The sequence below is a fragment of the Carettochelys insculpta genome, chromosome 23 (assembly GCF_033958435.1).
Source record: "Carettochelys insculpta isolate YL-2023 chromosome 23, ASM3395843v1, whole genome shotgun sequence".
In the NCBI taxonomy this organism is placed as follows: Eukaryota; Metazoa; Chordata; order Testudines; family Carettochelyidae; genus Carettochelys; species Carettochelys insculpta.
Window position 1 is genome coordinate 6,944,720 of NC_134159.1, and position 12,109 is coordinate 6,956,828.

Consider the following 12,109-nt stretch of genomic DNA (forward strand, 5'->3'; position numbering starts at 1 on the left):
GCTCATGACCTAATACATTTGTTAGTCTCTAAGCTGCCACAGAGCTGCTTGTTATTTTTGAATCTGACATACCACTCACCAGCAAATGGAAAGATTGAAAAACCAGCAAGCAAACCAAAGCAGTCCTGTAAAATTAATTTGCATCTGGAAGAGGGGGGAAAAATTGTACTCACACATTACAACACCTTTGCTAGCACCACCATTTTCTGAAAAACATAAAAATCAGGAAACTACACAATAATAGCCTGAGGGAAGACTTTGTGGTATTCTCCCTTTTTGCCAATGGAGCCATGCCAGCTTCTTTCCATGCTTTGTAATCATTCCTTGGCAAAGTGACCAGTTTAACCTCACCACTATTTATTTTGGGGTCTGGCACACAACCCTGCAAACTTGCTTTATCAGAAAGTAGAAAATCAATTAGTGCATCTGACAAAGCGAATCTTTTCCCATGAGAGCTTATGCCCCAAAATATCTGTTAGTCTATACAGTGCCACAGGACTTCTTGTTGTTTTTGAGGATACAGACTAACTCAGCTATCCCTCTGATAGAAGATCAATTTGCATTTCCTATTCAAGCTTCTTATAAAAAAATTCTCAATTTCCCAGTCTGTCCAACTCTGAGGACTGGAGGGTACTTTGTGTACCACTTCTGAGTTGTGGATTAGTTGTAACATGATATTACATAGTCTCAGAAAGCCTATGGATGTGGAATCACCATGAGTCAGCAGGGTTGTGTCAGATTCTGCCAGGCCACTGACAAAGGTGGGTGACAAAGCAATCAACAATAGCCTATTCAATGTAAAAGACCTTTGGACAATGCCTTTGCTGTAGCTGGGGGGAAGATATTGCCTCCAAAGGGCGGGGTGGAGCCGTGAAAAAAGCAGGACAAAAGCAGCAGGCGTCTCTCTCCCGCCCCCCCCCCCCACACACCCACACACACACCCTGCACCCAGCCCAACAGAAAGTTGTAAAGAGACACGCGAGAGACAGAGCCATTTTGCGTCAGATTAAGGGTATCTCTATATTTCCCATGCAATCGACATGCTATGAGCAATCTTCTGGAGTTTGATTTTTGCTGCATTTGTGAAGACATGGCAAAAAGCGATCTTTCTGGGCTCAGCCATCGACCCTCATACTCCGCACTATCCTGTGGAGAAAGAAACATGAGCCCAAAAAACCCCAGTCTACATTAGGACAGAAAGTTGATTCTGATATGTAGAATTGTGTATCTGGGATCGACTTTATTCCCTAGTGTAAATCAAGCTTAAGTTGAGGGAGGCTGCAGCAGGTGCGGGGTAGACAAGGGGACAGAGAACTCTGTCTGCCTGATGGAACACAAACGATCTCTCAAGGGAAGGGTGAGCTACTGAGGGACATTGCGTTTCGTCTGATGTTTTACAGTTTTCTGTATGACCTGTACTCTGTGTGTTTGGTTAATTAGAGAACAGTGATCTAGAATCCATAGGGAGCCAGTCTACAAGTATGGTTTGGTTTGCACTGCAAACGTAGGTCATCACACTGCCACTTATGTGAACCTAAAATTGCAAGTGTCTACGTTAGAATGCCTTCTACCTTATGTACCTCACACAGTGCGATGACTTAATAGCTCCACCTCTGTGAGAGGCATAGTGCTTAGGTCGATGTAGTTATTTTGACGCCCTCAGTGTACTACTGACATTGACTGCTGCTGCCATTCACAAACCATACCACAATGCCCCACATGGACAGTTCAATCAGATCTGATCTGTCCCGCGAAAGCTCATCACTTAATAAATTATTTTGTTAGTCTTTAAAGTGCTACAGGGCTGCTTTGTTATTAGCTCAACATAGTTTTGTAGAGCAGAATTGCCCCTAGTGTTTAAGAATTGGCAACAGCCACTTAGACCCTGGAAGACAGAAATAGTAAACTGGAAGCTTTGCACCTTTTGGGTGGAGTTCTAGGAAAGGAGAGTTACTGAAGTACAAGGGAGCTGAAGGGTCAGCACTGCATGCAGAGTGCTAGGCAGCTGGACAGGGGGTTCCAACACTCCATGTGGAATGTTACATAGGAGGTCTGCGACCCCATGAGATAATGCAGAGGGACTCCAAGACTGGGGCTGTGGCTGGACTCCAGTCAGGCCCCAAGAGATTAAAGCATCCAAAAAACCCAGAGCAACACAGGCTTAGATTCCACTCATAGCAGTTCTACTGGCTGGCTAGAAAGGGGCACTTGCGAGAATGTGTTTCACCAACATATGCTAGCACATCCTATCAAAAGAAGGCTCTAGCCCCGCTGTTGCTGTGTGTAGATACTTCACCAGATGAAGGTGCATTATAACATAATTTTTCTTGTGGGTGGTAACTAAATAGGAGCCTGACGCAACAAATCCTTACACAAGTCATTTTATTGACTCAATGCGTAATTAAGAACCCCCACACAAGTAAGGTATGTAGGGTAAAGCACAGCCACTGGTGCATGTGTAATAAGCCCTGCTAAATCCTCCATGCTTGGGGGGTCTATATCAGAAACAGATTGTGCACTGACTCTGAATGGGAAATGTGATGTGTTTGGAAATGATGCACAGCAGTCTGGACAGTTGGCGTATACATACAAGACAGTAGTCACCGCAAAGTAATACGTTTTTCAAATTTAAATCTGCAAGCAACCCCATCTTATTATATACAGCAAAGAAAATGGCATTCAGAAAGTGAAATCCAGAATGCCATGGTTTTTATTGTGTCCAAAAATGGTGTGAAAATAAGATTACCATCCCTGGTACAATGGTGAAGGATTTGAATTCTGTTAAGACATGGGCCCCTAACATCTCTTTTCTAACTGGAGTACCAGCTCATACCAAGTGTTTCAGAAGGGAAAATGTTGCTGAGCTTATCTAAGGGGTCCCAATTCTGCAAAACCTACAAAGGTGAAACACTGCAGAAAGAATATTTCTGGGCCCCTTTATGCAGATGTAGATGCTTTACCAAATTAGCTTAATTTAACAAAAAAAGAATGCATCTGAAATTATGTCACTTTGTACTAAACCACTATCAGATCTCCTTAATTAATCTAGATTAGGGTGGCTCAGAATGGAGATGAGAGCTTTCCCAGGATTAGGTGGATCCTGCCAGTTTCTCAGTAAGTAAAATTCTTCCATCGGAGTCAGTGCCGACTAAGGCTCTGAATCAGTAAAGTCAATGAGATTTATGTGTAAGATACAAGCCAGCCCAAACCATTGATAGAAAGCATTGTGTTGGAAATGCCAGTTCTGGATGAGACATAAAAATAAATTAATCCCTCATAATCATTAAAGATCCTTGGGCACTTTCCAAAGGTTATTAAAGGAGTCCTAACTAAATGCCTGGCACTCTGCCAAGCTAAGTTCACCTTGCAATTTCAGGGTGAAATTGAAATTGGTTTCTTTCCTAAACTTGGGTAGAGTTGTTTGCTGTTAAAGCATTTCTGTGCTTCATGCATTTCACTGGAGTGCAAGATCCCTACTCTCTAAGAAAATCCAAGATGCTATTTTCATAGGAACCCCCATACAGAATTAATATAGGCTCTATAATCTTTCCCATCAGTCTTCCTCATAAACCCAGGCCTGTTTATAACACCATAAATATGCAATTTTGTTTTTACTAGTAGCTAAGGCTCTAAATCTGTCACAGATATCACAGATTCTGGGACTTCCGTGACTTCTGCAGCTGCCAGTGCACCTGACACCACGGTCTCCTGAGCAGCTGGACACCAGCTGCTACTACTTGGGTGGCTCCAGCCAGTGGGTCCTGGGCCAGTCCCTTACCCCCCAGCAGTTGTGGGGACCCAGGGTGCTATCCCCCAACCAGATGCAGCAGCAGCAGCAAGGCACTGAGCCACTTCCCGCTTGGACCAGCTGTAGCGGCAGAGCCCCAGCTATCTCCCACCCAGAACAGCAGCATCAGTGGGGCTCCAGATTTCCCCCACCTCTGCAGAGCACCACGATGTATAGAAACAACCCTGCACACTCAACAGCTAACATTTAATTAGGGGTGTTCAGTCATGGAGAGGTTATGGGCCATGACTTTTTGTTCATGGTCCATGGCTTGGCAATGATGTTTATTAAAAATATCCAAGACTAAATGGTAGCCTTACTAGTAACCAATAACAGAGAGAAAGCCATGCTCCAATAAAGCTGTGATAAAGACCTCTTGGCAGAACACATTTTCTTTTAAAGCTGAATAGCTAGTGGACTGGTGTCCTTGAAACATGCACCATGACTAGTGCTCGGCTTGCAAGGATCTAGAAGCACACATATTTCTTGCACTTGTCAGAGGTGGAGCTGAGCAGCCAGAAAAGAACAGATAAGGCTGTGGATGGATGTGAATGCCCTTCGCTGCTTCTTACTTCAAAGAGGGCGTGTGTATCATGCATGGAGAGCTAGGGGGTCTTGACCACCAAACTCAGTCTAGAGCAGTGGTTCCCACCCTTTTCACTAGTGTGGACCCCCCAATTACCCCCTGCCAACACCTCCAAACTGCTCATGGACCCTCCCATCAAAGCCAATTCTAGCCACTATGTACACTTCATTCAATGAAAAGGGAAACCACAACTTGGATTTTCAGACAGCAATTAACAACATTAGTGGAAGATATTTAATTTAAATATAATAATTGATTGTAATTTTGCTGTTTATCTAAAGCTCATTTTCTATGATCATTTTTGTATTTTTTTCCCCACAGACCCACTGCAATACCCTCATGGACCCCCAGGGGGTCCATGGACCCCAGGTTGGGAACCACTGGTCTAGAGTATGAGCCTGATCCACAAAGCTCAGATCCAGCACCAGCTCTGAACACACTCAGAGAGCAAAGCCGTGTTCAGTTATAGGCATGGGTGGTGAGTATGGGAGGCTGGGGGAGGCTCCCCAAACAGCCTGGCATGACCCTGCAAAGCTCCACCCCAAGCCAGGCCCCTCTCCTGAACACTTTTCCCAGCACTCCCTCAGAAGTGGCCCTGGCTTGCTGGGGCTGATTGGTCTGCCTCCCACAATGGATGGGTGGTGCTGGGACTGTGCTGCCCAGCTGGTGCTCTGGGGCTGACCTGAAGCAGTGGGGATTCTGTTGCCATGAGAAACACTAGGGCTGGGTGCACTGCAACTGCGCTGGCTAGGGGCATTGGGGCTGTGCTGCCCAGAGCACTGGGGTTGGCAGTGATGCCACCATACACACTAGAGCTGGGGGGCACTGCAGCTGTGCTGCCTGACCTCACAGAGCACTGGGGCTGGAGATACTTGGCCATAACACCCAGAGCCTTGGAGCTGGGGCCTCTGGGTGCTCAGAGCCACAGTGGAGGTGCTCTGGCCTTCTGGGAGGTGTGGGGCAGAAAGGAAAGGGTAGGGGGTGAGGGGCAGGACATCAGCACAGAGGAGGAGTGGGAGTAGCTTCCCCAAGCAGCCAGGTCACCAGCCACCCCTGGTTATACAGGTTACACTGAGGCCCTTATACGAAAAGCGACAAAGGGCACAAGCAGTGACTTGTGCTTTTGTGGGTGGCTGCATTCTGGATTCACTGCGCAGGATTGTCAGAGGGTTTGCATTAGAAGGGGATGGGGGCTGGACTTAGGCTTCTTATGAGTACAGGACTTGGGATTTTGGTTTAGGGTTCCCATGGTTAGGTTTGCCCACCTTAAGGCTAAAGAGCTTCTAGAAGTAGTGTACATGGCGTTATTACTAGGGCTCCTATGGGTGGGGGTCCCTACCCTCTAGTTAGGTTCCTATGGGCTGTGGGCTTGAGGCTAGGGCTTAGGTTCTTATCAGTAGGGGTCCTTGTCCTAGGGTTAGGGTTCTACGGGTGGTGGACTTGGGGTGGGGCTGGGGTTAGGGCTAGCGCCAGGGTTTCTATAAGTAAGGGTCTCTGCCCCAGGACCTACCTATATGAACCATGTCTGATCTAGTCTTTGGTCTCCTATGGGTAGGGGACTTGGGGCTAAGGTCAGGAGTCTTATGATTAGGATGCTTGGGACTGGGCTTAGTGCTTCTCTGAGTAGGGGTTTGAATCCTACTGTTGGTTTTCCTATGGATAGTTTTCTCCACCCTTGTGTTAGGATTCCTATGTATGGGGGATTTGGGGCCAGGGTTAGGGTTCCTAGAAGTAGGGGTTTCCACCCTGGGGTTAGGGTTCCTATGGTTAGTTGACTTGGGGCTAGGGCTAAGGTTCCTATGGGTAAGGGAGTTGGAGCTAAGGATAGTGTTCCGCTGGGTATTCCTTGGGATCTTCACCATATGCTTATGCTTCCTATGTTTAGGGGTCCTGGGGCAAGGGTTCCCATGGGTAGGTCTCCTTGCCCTAGTGTTAGGGTTCCTTTGAATAGGTGACATTGGGTTGGTGTTGGGATTCTTATGGTAACGTTATATCACCCTAGGGCTAGGAATCCTATGATTATGGTTCCCCGTAGTAGGACTAGGGTTCCTATGAGCAGGAGACTTTAGGCTAGGCCTAGGGTTCTTATTGGCAGGGGTCCACCCTAGGGTTAGGGTTCAACTTCATATGGGCAGGGATTTTAGGACTAGGGTCAGGGTTCCTCTTAGTATGGGATTTGGGGCTAGTCTTAATGTTCCCATGAGTAGTTCTCTCCACGATAGGCATTGACTGCAGAGTGGCTCAAACACCCACTGGGAAAAATAAGAGATGCTGAGCACCAGAAAGTTACCAGCCCCCTATCCCCTTCTAATGCAAACCGTAACCCTAGCCCCAACCCCCTATCCATAGGAACCCTAACTCTATGGTTGGGAGTCTATTGCTCACAGGATTCTTAAATCCAGCAATAAGTCCCCTTCCCACAGGAACCAGCACCCAAGGGTGGGGACCCCTTGTAGAAACTAACACGAGAGAGGAAAACAATCTTACCCAAAGTTTTGGAGAGTTTTGATCTGGGGCTGTGTCTCATCTCTGTTACACACTCAGCGCCCTTTCTAATGGTCACATATTATTTATGCCTGGCCCCAGCTGAACGGTTAATGATAAATTAGTGACAATGACCCACCCTAACCTCTCCTGCAGAAAAAGCCCTGGAAGGACACAAGGGAGGAAGTGTTCTTCACTGAGTTTCCTGTGCATTTTTCCATTGTGGGCATGGGGTTTGAGAGCATGGTGTAGAGCTGCGGTGTCCAGCACAGTGACTAGCCACCAGCCACATGTAGCTATTTGGCCAGTTGAGTGTAGCTAGTTGGCTTGAACAATAAATATAGTTTCAGAATATTGCAGCTAATCTGCTTCAGAACTGGTTGGACATCATAATTGTGGAGGCAAGTGTTTGCTGCTCAAACTGCACAAATCCATGAAATTCAGTGGATCTTGGAGGATTTGGTGACGCACAAACTCACTCCCTGGCTTTCTGCATCCTCCTCTTACTCTTGGTCAGTGAGATTCCATTGGCATCACACTGTCAGAGACTTACTTGCCTATATCTCCCCTATGGCCACACCTGAAAGGAAGCATCCTAGTGGGGAAGGAGTTTGTTGGGAAGTTAACACAGCCCAAGTCCCGAGAGATGGCTCCATAATGCAGCAAACAGCAGGCGGGTTGTGGGAGTTGCAGTCCCTTTCCCACCCCATCAATATTCTCCCTTTCCACTGGATAAATCTGAAGGAGATGATCCAGGATATGATTTCACTGAAGTTGGCTTCCAGCATGTCCTGGGACTGAAACCACTCCACCAGCATGGGTGGGGATTAGAATAGAAGCAGAATAAACTGGGATGAAATTAAGAAAACAAAACATGGGCTGAATATTAGGTATTACAATGAAATCTGTAAAACTGTGGAGCAGTTTTCTGAAGGAATAGGTGTCCATCTCTCTTGGACATTTAATACAAAGACAAACAACAAATCACTAGAAGCTCTATTGTAGTGAGCAGCAATGCATTGGCAAAAGTGGAAAATTAACTAGATGATTTACCCGGTCTTCCTTTTTGCTTTCTATGATTCACATTTTGTTCACACAGTACTGGAACAAAGATGCTGTGAAAATTAAAATGTCTTCAGATCCATTGGATGATAATTTTTACAGATTCTTTTTTTAGTCTTGGATCTTGATTGTATGTCTTGCAGGAGGGAATAAGAGGATTGTTCCCCTCCCCCTATTCTCCTTTTGCAACTTTGCAGCCTGCTCTTTGATCATCTCGGAGGATTGATTTAGGGGATGCAAATGAAAGCCTTGGCAATCCGAAGATGAAAATCTTCTCCCCTGACATTTCTGAGAGCGTTCAGAGAATTCTCAATAAGCCATTGAACTACTGGCTTATCAGAGAAAGGAAAGGAGGAAAATTCAGTAGACAGGGAAATGAAAGTACAGAAAAACAAGCAGCATTCTCTGCAAAAAGCTAGCTGCACTTGCAAACCTCTTCTGCCTTGTTTACTTCCCTTCCTCCCAGTTATACCTACAAGCTGTTGCAAAATATGAAAACAGACACATAAAAACAACACAGATGAAATACAAGTCCACTTCCTTATAAATGGGCGAGGGAATATTCCACAGTGTAATCATAATATTTTACAGTTCATTAGCAACTCCTCTCCTAAAATTTCCAGGCATTTTACAATTGTTAATGAAATTAACCTCACAGGCGCTAGAGGCATTATGAATGACTAAGAGAAACAAATAATTTTATTGATATTTTACATGTTGGAAATACAGGCTCAAAGACTTTATGGTCCACCAAGGTCACCTACTCTTGGGCTTCCACCTCCCCAGCCATCACCTTTCTTGGGGAGAAACCTCCATCTCTCTCCCTCCTGATCAGGGTTCTTCCAGACTGCACAGTTCCCTGCCTACATTGGGAATTCTCTGACAATGCAGCCAGCCTAAGCAGGTCTGGTTTACCTTCCTTCCTCAGAGGCAATAAGCAGCACAATAAATAAGGTATCACAAAGCCCTTTCTAAGAAAGCACATTTATTCCTGAAGTAAAAGCATTACAAAGAAAATATATTAAAACAATAAAAGAACCCTCATGCGTACGAATGAGCTTGCCAGAGGTCATGCCCACTCATCCATTTCCATAAGGGCTCCAGTTGGCGTCAGTTCTTCAATCCTTCCCCAAGGACTGGGGACCTCCCTTTGGTCTGACAGTTCTGTTTTTGCTCGATGAGAAAGAAGACCCTATGTCTGTTTAAAGCAAGGCTGTTTGTCCAAAAGCCTGTCTGTCAGCTGGCCTCTAGGGAATCCGGTTTAAATCAATATATGCAAATCCTCCCAACTGGGGATACTGATGGGGAGTTGTTACAGCCTGAGTGAATTTGCCTAATTAGCCCCAATGTTCTTAGTACTTGGAGGGCTGTGGTTACCGCCCCCTATTGGGATGACATACAGTCTATGGCCCACAATGATATGTAACACAGTAGGATCTCTTAAAGTGCAGGAAATTGTCATAGCTGTCACAGGCAATTCTTAAGATCAAGGAACAGGGTCACAGATCATAGTCACTGGAGGCATGAAGCGGTCCAAAACCATTTGGGTCCACCTAAGAGCCTGAACCTGCCTCTAGGGCCTCATCTACACATGTATTTTCCTCCTCTAGGGCCTCGTCTACACATGTATTTTCCTAAGTCTCTCATGACTGCAGCGTCTCTTGCGCTACCAGCAATAGGAATGTTGGTGTTGACATTTTAAATCATCTCGTCTAACTCAGCTCAGAAGATGTTTAGAAAAAGCCATATAGTTAAAATGTCAGCACCAGGTGGTCAAGACTTATGCCATTATGCTACTCATGGAGATTTTTAGAAAAATGCTAGGGTAGATGAGGCCTTGATGGGCAGCTTTTCCCAAGGACACTAGTTTATACCATTTACTTCCACCTCCACAGCACTGCTATCCTTGGAGGCTTCACATGGGATTTGGGGGCCTTGGAGTCTGCTGAGAAAGGCACAAGTCTTTTAATAAAATGAATATTAGCTACAGAACAGGGATAAGACGTTCCATTAGCCTTTCCTCCAAAGAGAAGCAGTTTTTCCTAATCCCAGTCAAACTGTTGCTCCTTTGCCTAGCCTAGCCTGTGTATCTCAGCTTTGGTTGACAGTTCGCCTTAGGACAAAGCCACACTTTGGGTAGTTGTCATCTTAGGTTAAAGAAGGGTGACTGAACACATTTCACCTGCATCTCTTAATCCAGTGACACCTCATAGTGGGGGGGTCAGCATTTTGCACCTGTTCAATGAAGGCTGTTCTGAGCTGCTGTGTGTACCCAGAAAGTGGGTGAATGGATGATGACTTACTGAATTATTTAGAGATTTCTTACTCTGCCACGCTCCAGAGGAAGTCTCTCTCGAAGGACAGTGTATAAGAGGGGTGGGCAAAACCAGTTTTGGCCCACCACACGTCTCTCTGGCCCACCAAGCTGATTAGCAAAGCATGTGTACTTAGAGCCACCAGCACATTTTCTGCTGCGCCACCTCCTCCTGCCCCCCCTTCCACCTGCAGCCATGCTGCCCCTAATATTGTCCTGCTAGCTGTGCAGAAGGGGAAGGAGTAGAGGGGAGTGCTGAAATCAGGGTGCTCTCCTTCCCCTGTCCCCCATCTCTGCAGAGCAGGGATCGGGGAGAGGGAGATACAAAAACAGAGCTGCTCCAGTCTGTGGCGTGGATGGTAAGCGGCTCCCCCAGGAGTGCAGAGCAGGGGAAAGGGGAGACAACAGAGGGTGGCTTCTCTCAGAAACTTACCCAGCAGCAGCCTCACATACATAGTCACTGTCACATACACACTGCAGCACACACTCACCAAGTCTGTCTCACAGAGTGTTTCTTTTTCATACTCACCCATTCTTTGTCTCTCGCAATAGTACCTAGCCCCTCTGTAAAAATTATTGCCAACCCTTCGTCTATAAGATATGCAGGGAAACTCCTGCAAAATTTCTGAGATCAATAACCACATTAGGAGGTAGTGAGAAATACCTAGTGAGGATGGCAACTTTTTATGTAATGAGTCATCCCCTGAACCATGAAAAGAACGAAGGACCAATACTGTATTTGAACCACTCCAGAAGGGAAGGCTGCAGAACCTCTAGATACTGCTGAGCTCTCACATTGCCTTCTCTCTAATTTGTTTCTCCATATACAGTATTTGTCAGACCAATTAGGTCATAAGTTTGTGGGCCAGGGTCATGTTCTGTGTTTTAAAACATAAAAAGCCCATACACATGGGAGATGCTTTAGAAATAATAGTAGTTCTCTAGACTTATTTCTTAATTAGTCCGGAGAGGGGCCTGGATAGTTAATACAGGGAAATGGGTATGCTAAGTAACGGCAAAGACATATTGAATGAGTGGGAAGAAGGAACACTGTATGATTAAGAGTACTTGGGCTCTAATCCCCTGTCTATCACAGATTTTCTCTATGACCTTGGGCAAGGAGTTAGGCACAGATCTTGAAAAAGACTTAGAGGCCTAATTCCCATTAAAAATGAAAGGGAGTTCGGGGGGTCTAAATAACTTGCAGGAAATGAGACTTAGGGCTTGCTCCCACCAAGGTTTCTGGGAGCCCTTAAACCAAGGAGCAGCACCCTTTCTGAAATTTAACCTTTCAACCTCTCTGTACGGTGCGAGGGCTGGTGATACTTTTTAAAGCTACTAACAGTCCTATTTACAACAGCTTCATTTATAAATAAAGATGCAGAGCTTTACTGTTTAGGTGGTAGTTAGTAGCACTAGCTGGTCTTCAGTTAATCCTCAGGCAGCCTGGCTTTGAACAAGCTCCTGGCTGCGTGGGGGAGGAGGGCAGGGCTGAGTTCCCATTGCCGATGAGAATCAGGTCAGGTGCCATTCTTTGCACCTATGCCAGCGGTTGTTGACCCTTGCCTTAAACTCTCTGTGTACCTCAACTTCCCTTCCGGTTGAACTTCTCTAGTCCAGCATCCTTGGGACTTGACTGGTGCCAAATGAGAGAATTTTCCAGACCACAGGAGGTCAATATTGTCTAGCAACATTACCAACGTTTCCGCTGCTTACTGGGATCTTAGATGACATTTAGGAATAAATTAGAGCTAAACAACAGCACAGAACACTGAGAACCAGGACTGGTGGCTGTAAACATATTTAAGGGACCATAGTAAACTTGGCCACACAGATAATAAGTGGACATTTGACTAACTAAAATCATGCCAGACCA

At 45.8% G+C, this 12,109-nt stretch overlaps 1 long non-coding RNA gene across 1 annotated transcript in view; it reads left to right on the plus strand.

Moving 5' to 3' along the window:
- The first annotated feature begins 4,794 nt into the window (after window positions 1-4,794).
- The window catches only part of LOC142001099 (uncharacterized), a 45,020-nt gene continuing 37,705 nt past the window's right edge, over window positions 4,795-12,109 (plus strand). Inside the window, exon 1 of the long non-coding RNA XR_012642395.1 lies at window positions 4,795-4,851. This is a non-coding gene — a long non-coding RNA (uncharacterized LOC142001099). The remainder of the gene's footprint in view (window positions 4,852-12,109) is intronic.